The sequence below is a fragment of the Myotis brandtii genome, unplaced genomic scaffold (genome assembly GCF_000412655.1).
Source record: "Myotis brandtii unplaced genomic scaffold, ASM41265v1 scaffold115, whole genome shotgun sequence".
NCBI lineage: Eukaryota > Metazoa > Chordata > Mammalia > Chiroptera > Vespertilionidae > Myotis > Myotis brandtii.
In genome coordinates this window covers 7997928-8009280 of record NW_005353967.1, presented here as the reverse complement: position 1 = coordinate 8009280, position 11353 = coordinate 7997928, and the positions used below count along the sequence as shown (strand labels likewise).

The 11353-nt window shown below is 41.8% G+C and overlaps 1 long non-coding RNA gene across 1 annotated transcript; it reads right to left on the bottom strand.

The window, feature by feature from the left end:
- Nucleotides 1-8578: 8578 nt before the first annotated feature.
- Nucleotides 8579-10734, bottom strand: LOC106728030. Its single transcript, XR_001364260.1, has 2 exons — nucleotides 10032-10734; nucleotides 8579-8787 (listed from the first exon to the last, which is right to left on the bottom strand). It is a non-coding gene; the product is annotated as an uncharacterized LOC106728030 (long non-coding RNA).
- Nucleotides 10735-11353: the final 619 nt, after the last annotated feature.

Genomic DNA, 11353 nt, shown 5'->3' with positions numbered 1-11353 from the left:
GCTGTTCCTTACTGTTTCCTTATATAACAAGTGCAGATTAAAACCCCCCACCTTGGAACATTGTTGTGGGGATTAAATAGTATAATGTGCATCTCCTGGCACAAATCAGTCATCACTATTGAATCCTAGGTCATTTTCCCAAATCTGTTTATCCAGTTGTACTTTAAGTCTCAATGTGAACTATTTATTTTGTTAGACCACATGATGTCTAAAGAGTCAAGAAAAATGCTTTTGAATTGAGAAAAGTTGGAGGAGACTGCCTTTCTAGGCCTTACCGAAGATCTATCTTGGGTGGAATACTATAGTCTTTATTTAGGCTTGGTAAGACCAGCGTGAGCACGACAGAGAAGATGCTAATGCCACTGGATAGCTGGCTGGCTGCTTGTCTTTGGTCACCTCCGTGGAATGCATGTGAGGCCACTGGCCCATGCACTTTTCTGCAGGTGAGATGGGATAGGGTGGTCCTTGTCCAGTTTGCCTGTCAGACATTTTGGCCACATTTGGGGCTTTGTTGGGATAAGGCCGAAGTCCTTCAGGGAGCACAGGACCACCACCTGGCCAGGCTTGGTTTACTTTGCTTCAGAGACTGGATTTGACTGAAACTGAACAGATAGGAGTGAACCAACTAAGCTAACACATGATTTTCATAAGAAAAAAAAAAAGCTGGCTACCACAAAGGCTGGACAGCAGCCCTGTTTTGCTGTTGGTTTTGTCATATTCTTTCTTGAGTGCAGAAGCAAGAGGGCAGCCTAACATCATCCCTTTTGGCCCCTGGCCACAGCCAGTCAGAATGCTGCCCAACCCTAGCAGCCAAGACGCTGGCCAAGCATGTGGTCCAGGCTGCCTCTGCACATGTGCCTGGGCTAGGCACAATGGTACTCTTGTCATAATACCTTTTAACATGATCTGGGAACTGTGGGAGGCAGAATTAGTGTTTTAAGCTCTGGGGACTCAATTGGGGCTGTTTTACTTCTGGTTACTGTCCTCTAGTGCAGTGGTCAGCAAACCACGGCTCGCAAGCCACATGCGGCTCTTTGGCCCCTTGAGTGTGGCCACGAAGTTTCAATCGCACTGTACGTGTGCACCCACACATGTTATTTTGTGAAAGAGCCACACTCAAGGGGCCGCAGTTTGCCGACCACTGCTCTAGTGGAATGAGCTCTGCTCGGGGAGTCAAGGGACTGCCATTTGCCAATTGATTTCAGCCAAGTCACTTTATGTCTGTGGGCCTCTGTTTCCATGGAGTGAGGGCATCTCTCACCTGGGTCTCAGCACAAACAATCTATGAGTCTGTGGTCTGCCACTGCCCGGGACATGGAGATGTGTGTGTGTGTGTGTGTGAGGGTCCTCCCTCCATGTCAGCCCCTGGTTCTGAGGATGTTTCTCCAAACTGTTCTTGGTCCCTCTTCCATTATCCAAATTTCTCTGCAAAAGAAGAAGGTTGAGTTTGAATGGATTATTGTTTCTTATAAGATAAACAACTGCTGATAAAGTCAGGGGATGACCTATTTCGAGGCAGACAACTGAGGAGAAGTTTATGGCTTTCTGTTCTTTAGACTAGTTAGTTTTTTCTTCTTGGAACATGTTTTATGGAACTTGAGTAATCACCCTGGCAATCTGTTGCCAAACTTTTCTTGGCTAGAGATCAAAGTCTCCCATATATCAGTACAGATCATGAGAAAAGAGCGAGAGGCAGGAGAAAGCATTTGCAATGAATTTTGGAGTCAGGTTCTAATAGAAAAGCAGAAAAATAATAGGGATAATTAATTTCTGGAAGAATTGCAAATGGCCAACACATAGGGAAAGCTGTCTAATTTCCCTAATGATGAAATAAATGGAGATAAAAACAACAATGCTATCATTTCTCCCTATTATTTTGGCAGAAATGTAAATGGTTGCTTAAACCTTGTGTGCCCGTGAGAGTGAAGAAATGAGCACATCCTGTAGCTTACCTGATCTAACCTTTCAAAAGGCAGTTGGGTGAGATGTACTGAAACGTAAAATGCATAATCTCTGCGATTTTCAGCCGAGGACTTACCCTCAGGAGATAACTACATGCATGTATAAATATGTTTGCAAAGCATATTCATAGGAAAACTAGAAATAACTTCAGTGATCTTCAATAGGGGACTGGCATGGTCAGTTATGATAAATATCTTCCAAGAAATCCTGTGTAGTCAATAAAAATGATGAACTTTACATATATATATATGATGTGGAGCAATATTTAGTGATACAAAGCAGACTACGACACAAAATGATCACATTTATATAAGACTATGTTAATAGAAATATGGGAGATTTTTCATTTAAACCTTTAAAAAATATGTTTTGATTGATTTTGGAGAGAGGAAGCTGGAGAGAGAGAGAGAAACATGTATGTGAGAGAGAAACATTGATCGGTTGCCTCCCATACATGCCCCAACCAGGGATTGAACCTACAACCTGGCATGAGCCCCTAATCAGGAATCAAACACACCGCCTTTTGGTGTAGGAAACTAGCTCCAACCAACTGAGCCACACCAGCCAGGGCTTCATTTAAATCTTAACATGTAGGATTTCAGGCTACTTTTACTTTCTTTCTTGTTTAATTTACAGCTCTGTCACTTTTCAACTCTGTGTCCTTAGGGAAGCTTATTTAACCTCTCTTATACTTGGTAAAAATGGGGGTAATAAAATCAACCTTTTAGAGGTCACTGAGGAAATCAAGCAATAAAACACATGTCAAGCACCTGGGATGGAGTAAAAAATACTTTGATTTTTTTTTAATCATTCACAGTTTCTATTTTCCTTTCATTATATGAATACAAACATCTGTGTTCCTATGCCCACGCTTCAAAGAGAGAAAGCTAAGTGGGCTGTGAATAGCTTCCATTGATTTAAACGCAGGAAAGTATTTTCCTAAGGCTGCAGCCTGTCAGAAAAAGGCCATATTGAGTCATTGTTTTCTGAAGCCAGGAGAGGAGATTGAGTGACTGATGCTGTTGGGCAGCCTAAAATAATATTTCGTTCTTGTCATCCTTACACAGTTTAAGACCAAGTGATTTTGGATAGATCTACAGTTTCCCTCTTGGTTTGAAAGAACAAAGCTTTTGTTATGTGTGCTCTTAAACAACAGAGCCTTGTCCTATCCTCAGGAGCATGCAAATTAAACAGAAGATTTCCTGGAGGGCCTGTCCTATTTATTGTGAGGCGTGATCCCTGGGGTGAGTAGACACTGTGAGCTCCAGCCACCTGTGGAGGGCCTGCATCATTAGCAGAGGAAAATAGCCAAGACTTACAGTAGCACAGCAGCCAATCAGGTTTGGGATTTACTTCTATATTATGCTCATGTTGGTGGACTCAGCCATTGAAAAAACTCCCTTATTACTTGGGGCCTGCTTTGCCCACAAAACAAATAACCTTGTATTGCTTTTGGTGCCTGAGGCAGAAAAATGAAAATGCCAATATTTTTTGAGTGTTTTTATTTTGAACATTTCTGGTCCAAATGCTGTTATTTCAAATACTCCTATTTTATAGGAGCTGTTGATAGTGTGGAAGGGGGGTGGTAATTCGGGCTCAGAGTTCTCACCAAAGGCTCATGGATCATTAGAAGGACTTAAATCAGGCTGTCTTTATCCTGTATTCCTCTTCTCATTTCTCTTTCCTTGCACTAAACCAGCTCCTGGCTTCCTATCACACTGCCACACCCATGTGCAATTTGCACTTAGTAAAAGGTCAAGTCTAAGTAGAGGATATGACGTTGGGATGGTTACTGATTCTTAGTAATTATAGCTAGCAAGTATCGAACACTTATAATGTGCCAGGCTTTGAGTTAAGTGTTTTGCATGCACTGTCTCAATGTTTCTCAAGGAGTAATCATGCATAACTGGCTTTAAAATAAGCAGGGGTGCCAATAAAATGCAGATTTCTAGGCTTCATTCTAGACCTACAGAATCAGCATCCAGTGGTAGGAGTCAGGGACCTGCCATTTTCACAAGCAGCTTTAATAATCCTGATGCACATCAAGTTCAAGAGTTGCTGCATTATTTTATATTGCACATAGGTCTCAACTGCAATCTGCTGTCCTTCCACTCCTCTGATTTGTGCTTAAATCCTATGGCAGAAAGAAAGGAAAACAAAATCCTATGGACTGTGAGGCAGGGAGCAACCTCTGCCTCTTTTAGTTGCCGGTGATTACAAATGTGGCTCCATAGCCAACTTGTTTTTGGGGTACCAAGTATTTACCTCTATGCTAGGAGGGTTCAATAAGTGAGAAATCTTCCCTTGGTTGGTGGTGGCTGTGCTCTTGCTGTAGAGAGGGAAGACTGATGGACCATCGAGGGCAGGCTGGTATGAGTGGTTGGTTGTACAGGTTTTGCACTGACCAACTATATGTAGTGGCCTTGTGTGGAGGAGTGAAAACTTAGCATTCTCCTTGGCCCAGGGCTGTGCATGTAGGGCTGGCCTCTCCTGTTAGGAGAAGGTGGCTGATATGCTGGTGTGGTTCCTGCCTGTCTTTGTTGTCATGTTCCAAGGGGCCTAAATTATTCCATGTGGTTATTTTTTTGGTTCGGCTCTATTTTTAGAAAGTTCCTGTTAAAATGAGGTGCCACTTGAAAGATAACAGGAATATTTAGTCATATTGGCACAGATTGGTTTAACCAGCCTGCCTGGGGGTTGGCACACAAAAGGATTCATGTGATGGGAGGGGAAGACAGGCCCTTTGGTGGCAGAAGTTGGGGAACATAGGGTAACTATTTTTTTCTCAGGGGGAGGCAGAGGTGAAGTGGGAGAGGAGCTAGCAACCAACTGGACCTGTGTCACAATTCTGAAGGTAACCCTCCAACACACTGTTTTCTAAAATTCTCTAGCCCATCCCATCCTCCTCCTCTTTGGTGATATTCAATGCCAAGTGACTGCCCCCTTAGTCACAGGCCTGGGTAGTTGGAGAGTAGTCCCTTACACCTAAAGGTTGTGGGTTCAATTCTCGGTAAAAGCACATACCTAGGCTGCGGGTTGGATAACTGGTCGGGGCATATAGAGGAGGGGAACATAGGGTAACTATCTCTCACATAGATGTTTCTCTCTCTCTCTCTCTCTCTCTCTCTCTCTTTCTCTCTCTCCCTTCCTCTCTCTCTAAAAATAAATAAACAACTCTGACTGTTGTGGGTCAGTTGGTTGAGCATTGTTTCATGTACCAAAAGGTCACTGGTTCATGCCCGGGTTGTGGGTTTAATCCCCAGTAGGGGGTGTGTGCAGGAGGCAGCCCACAACGTGTTCTCTCTCTCTCTCTCTCTCTCTCTCTCTCTCTCTTCCGCCTTCTTCCTCTCTCTCTAAAATCAATAAAAACATAATTTTAAAAAATAAAATAAAAATCAATAATATATCTAGGGTGAGGATTAAAAAAGAAAAAAGAAGACCACAGATGATTCTCTAGCTAGCAGAGTCTAAGAGCTATTAAACCTCAATATTTGATTTCATTTGGGAATCTTGCAGAAAGTGCGCCGAATTTCATTTTTAAAGCATTTTTGCTAACCCGAAAATGTCTTCCAATTTTCCAACTGGTTATTTGTCGTTGAGTGCTAATGCATGTGGTAAGTGTTACTAATTCAATAATTTACCCAACAGGGAATAACTACCTTCCATGGAGAGATGGTGGGGAGGAAGGGGTTCACTGTGAAGGAGAGAATTTTCCTCGGTCTTAATGGTGGGTACTGGGGAAGAGTACACAAACGGAGGAGTGCATCTCCAGAAACACGGCTGTGAGAGAGCGTGGGCTCCCTCAGGAACTGTATAAACCATTAGGTGTGGCTGATGGGAATTTGCGTGGGAGATAAGGGGTCAGACATTCATGGGTAAATGAGTGAATGAGTATGTGTGTGTGGAAGTCCATAGACCTTCCCTGGGGCGGCTGTTCCCTCACCAAGCTGACTTTTTCTCTGCACGTTCTCAGTGAGCAGGTCGAAGCCTCAGTTAATATTCTCCTGCTCTGAGAAATCCCCATCACAGGGAGGAAAGGAGATAATTAGCCTCAGGATTCTCTCATATTTAAGCTGAAAAGTCAGCGTAAATTGCAGACATGGTTCAAGAATTTGGAAAATGAGCACAGCTGTTTATAATAGGTAACTCTTTTCTTTTTTTTTGAATCTTTTTTGGTTACGGTACCATGACTGAAGATTAATGGCTTCCATTATTTTTTTGCTTTCATGCAGGAATCTTTAAACTTGCCTGAACTTTGTACCAACTACCACATGAATCATGCCTACCACAATTACCCCCTTCTGTGTCATGTCCTAGGTTAGAGTCCGTGCGTGACACACTGAATGCAGGGCAGGGTTGAAAGTGCCAAGTGATAACTGGGCAGAAGACTGACAAGTAACAGTGACTGATACACCTCCTTGAGCTGATATCTCATAGGCCTTAAGACAAAGTCGTACTTAGAGATATTACCTGAAATGAGATATATTTCACCATATCCGGCTGTTCAGTAATTCATCTTCATTTTGGATATTATGCATATTTATTGAAATGAGCTTAAACATAATAATAATAATAATAATGACAGTTTTCTCTTAATGAATATTCACCATGTAATAGGCTCAGTTCTAAGCATGCATTGTCCATTTAGTCTTCCCATCAGCCCCAGGAGGTAGTTACTGTGTGTGGCACTATTTTACATATGAGGAAACAGGCATAGAGCTCTTAAGTAACTTGCTCAAAGTCCACAGTTAAGGATCAGAGCTGGGATTTGAACCCAGACAGTCTGATTTAGAGTTTATGCTCTCAACTCCATGTTATAATGCTTACACACTGTTTAGAGGTGGCTTTAACCTCAAATATTAGAAATTTTTATAACCAAATATAAATAATTGCCAGTTTTGGCATATGTTATGTATATGTTGTATGGGTTTTGAGAAAATTTGTAAAAGAGTAAGGTCATAGAAAAATTGATCCTTCTGTTCAGGTCTCATTAACTAGAAGAATTTTAACTGAATAAAATAAGTGCAGAAGGATGCTGGTTTATGTTAATTTTAAGTATCAAATATGTTTTAGAATCTTGTCAAATGCATTATTGGTATTTTTAAAAGAAATTCATGTTCTTAGGAGAGACCGAATTAAAAACCAACAAAACACAACACCCGCACCCCCCCCCCCCCCCCCAAAAAATATACTGAAAGCAAATCTGAATTTGAGGTCTATGTGCCCAGATAAAGTGCTTTATCTCAACCAAGAACATAAGCGTAACCCCTATAGTGACCACAGACTCACTATGCCTTTTAACTTGAATGAAAAAAAAATATTTTGGCTTTGTTAAAGTGAGGCAGGCCTTCCTGCTGACATTTTTATAAGCAACTATTTCTCTTTCGGTTTAAACCATACAATGCTGGCTCCAAGTGTCAGCATTGGGACTGTCAGCAGTTCCCCACCAGCATACTGGTCCCGAGGTGCAGGGTTTCTTAGGCCGAGTCCAGCATTGTGAAAATAATGGGCTATTTAGCCACGTCACCTGGAACGGAGTTAATACCCTAGCAATCTCAGACGCACTAACAAGGTAGGTCGGAACGGTTCTTATACTTTTCTCAGGAGTGACTCCTTTCGCTACATAAACTGCAGGGCCAGACAGATTAGCATGGCCCAGGTTTCTAGACACTTTTCAGTCAACCGTAGCTGTTCTAATACTTGAGATTTGCTGATAGTTCTTGTCGGAAAAGCGCTCACATTCCTGAGCTACTTTTCTTTTATCGGGATCATCTTAATTTTTGTCTGTGAGTCTGAGATCAAGGAAACGAGTAAAAACTGAATTCAGCTGTTTGGATGCCTCTTGCGTACCAAGAGCTTCTTAGACAGTGCCTGATGCAATAACCAACACATATTAATTGGTGCCGATGGCAGGAGGTAGTCTCTCTAGCTAGAATCTGCTCACACAAGCCCTGCTGAATGGACAGTGATGCCTGCTATAAGCAGACTCATATTGGCTTTAATAACTTTAGGCGAAAGATTACACTGTGATATGTATGTTTTTTTAGTTTCCTTCTCCGTTGCGTTGTTTTTAATCAGGCATTGAAAACAAATCTAAGCAGCTCAAGATGGATCATACTGAGACATCACTTCCTTGCTTTCAGTGTGAGGTTTTCTCTGCTATGTGACAGCTCCGGGTATGAAATAATCTAGATTCTCCCCAAATTGCCAAGGAGCAGTAACATGTCTCAGTCTATCACGATTATTTCATTATGATTCTAGGAGGGGAAGGCAGTGCTAATCATTTAAAAAGCTTTTATCACGAATGTGTTTTGAGTGAACAGCTTGAAGTTGAGTCCATCGAAACAGTGTTTGTCAGGGCGCAGGGGCCAGAGGACGGCCTGTAAGTCAGCTGCCTGTTAGCGCTGAGACTGCACAGGAGCCGTGAAAGCTCTCACCCAAGCACTTGCTGGCTGGTGGCAGGCCGCTGCCTTGGGTGGTGAAGTGGCTGCCTTCAAGTGTTTGGGAGGTGGTTCCTATGGGAAGTTTCTGGACAACAATACATGTGAAATGACTTAAAGGTCTTCAAGTATTCTTGGCCTTGGTCTGCCGACAAATGGAGATTCAAACACAGGAGTTCGAGGGGATTTTAATGAAGTTTTATTAAGGGAATGAGAAAGGGGGAGTTGGGTGTGTTGAGGATTCAATGGCAATATTACCTTAAGGGTTTGATTTCCATTTCAGGCTAGATAATCCATATTATCCTTGAGTAAAGGGAACAACAATTTTAACACCCTGGCTTCCTCAGAAGTTTCGGTTCTCACATAGTCACCGTAGACAACAGCACTGTCAAATGAACAAAGGTTTAATTAAATAGAAGATAGTTAAACAGAGCAGAAATATTCTTCCCTTGCTAGTCACACACTGGACAATTCAGAGAACAAATCTTGGGGGAATTGTTGATGGATTACTTCTTCTGTTCCCTGTGTGCTGCTATGTTTTTCTTTTTGGTGTCAAATCTCAAGTTGGATACAGTCAATTGTCTACAGCAAACAAAAGGTGCATAAATGTCTCTTCTGTTACAGTTGTTTATATTTCATCACTGAACAAAGCAAATTTTCCTTCCCTGCTTCTTCCGCTGAGAGCAGATAAAACTGACACGATTTGAATATTGAGAAGGTTCTGTTGTCACTTTGAAAGTATAATGATTGATTTAGTCATTAAAAGGTTTATTACACAGATTTTTTTGTTGCTAATGTTACACTTGCTATAAAATTCGTTGAAGAAACACTATTTGCTGAGGATTTGAAAGGATTTGCTGTTGGGTAAAGTACGTCAAGTACCTAAGGGTGTGGTGCTGGGGTTATGTGTATGTCAATTCCATTTTGTGTGTGTGTGTGTGTGTGTGTGTGTGTGTGTTTGCTTTTCTATTTTTTTCACCTCTTTTAACTTAAAAATGTTTTCCTTTAATAACTACAAATTTGGAACTTTGGTATAACAGCAGTAGTTGGTATACGTAATACTTTAAAATATAATGGGAAGTATAAACTATTGCCAACAAAACAAAACAAACCAAAAAGCCGGGCCCCCGGGGGCTCTGTCAACTTTTTATGTCATTCTCTCCCCCAACAATCCCACGTGGTACATTCTTGTGTGGTCTAGGTTCCAAGGGCCAGGGGAGCTGGGCATTAACCTATCTTCCCAACGTACACTTTGAGCACAGTTATTTCCTTTCAGATACGAAAAGCATTTAACTGTTCTCATGAAACTCCTTTTCTCCCCCTGCTTCAGCCCCTTTTTCCTTGTTTCTGTGTTTGGGTGAGAAGGGTGCACATCTGAAGCGACAGCTCTCAGACTGCTCTGGAAAACGATCTCTTTTCCTCCTCAAATGATCCTTTCGGTTTCAAGTTCATTTCAGGTACCCTAAGCCTCCCTGGACTCATGCTTAATAACAAATGATCCTACAAACGATTAGAATGGAAAAAGATAAAATAAAATTGAAGCATACCTAGTTGCCCCAGTGGCTTCCTGCATATAATGTGACTCAGCATTACTCCTGCTAAAAATAAAAATAAAAAGATGAAGATTACCTGAGGTTTTTGCGGCTGTCATTGCCCTTCGGTTTCCAGGGGCAGCTCAGTCCTTTAATGCCGGCTCGACTGGGATTGCCAAGCCAGAAAAGGTCTTGCTCCAGGTGTAGTCGCATTTTCTCAGGTCAGCTGTCCTGCCCTCAGACAATGGAGCTGTGATTTTTCTCTGGCCCTTGTGAGGGAAAGTGATTCCAGATAAGCAGATTATTGTGTGGACTATCTCATCTTTGTTGTTCTAGTGCAGCCCTTTCAGCTTTCCAGAGCCAGTTAGACTTGTTATGAGGAGCTAAATGATTGGCTGGATCTGGGGCTCAGTTTCATAAATTATAGCCCAGCGTACGAGCAGCACGAGTCCTATAGTTGCCGTAGTCCAGAGGCCTGCAGTTCCTGCTTTAACGCATATGTAGTGGTAATTGAGTTCTAACACGGCCTTGGATGTTTCTGTCCTAAATAGCTGACATTGCATCTTCAAGACTGTGTGAGTAATCCTGACTTTTTTTTTTTTAAAACTCAGTAAATTAATTACATGCCCTGAGAGGGAGTGATTGTAATTAGAAAATACTGAATTAGCAGATGATTCATTTTCAAGGTGCTGTTTTATATGTATCACATTCAATGCAATTTATCTTAATGCGTCTACGACCTGGCAGGGCTATTCCAGCTTTTTGCCATGAATCACAATCAGGCTGCATTTTGAAGGAGGCTGTTCAGTGTGTTGTAGCCCTGTGTGTTTTATGGGGTCAGTTAAGTGATAAAGCTCCAACATGAGCAGATGAAAGCAGACTTCTGGTGTCTGGGCAATGGCTGGGAACACTTGAGTCAGGCAAGTTTCAAGATTTTCTATCCCCACCGGTGAATACTGAGAGGGAGCAGCGAATGATCATTTTGGGGCACAGGTACACAGCCGTGAAAGCGCCAAAAAAGGAGAAATGTAAAATGATGGCAATGATACTTTTCTTCGCTGTCCTCTGAAGCTGAATTAAGATATTCTGTATAAATAACTAGGTAATTTTTACATGTATAAAACTGTTAACGTGGCAGAGAGCTGAATGAGAAACTACTAGCTCATTTTTAAAAGCCTTATAAGAAGAGTATTAAACACACACAGACACAACCATAATAGAAGAAAGTATGTGGACTGGAATTTGTGGTTGCAGCAGATCAAATTATCCCAGGGAAGTCGTTGTTAGGTTCGTGTAATTGTTGGGGCGACTTCTGTTGCTAACAAGGCTTAAGATAAAGCTGGAGCAGATTGAAATGAGAAACTAGAAAACATTAGCATTTTATTACCTTCTGTAGCATACACTGTGGGATAGAATTAA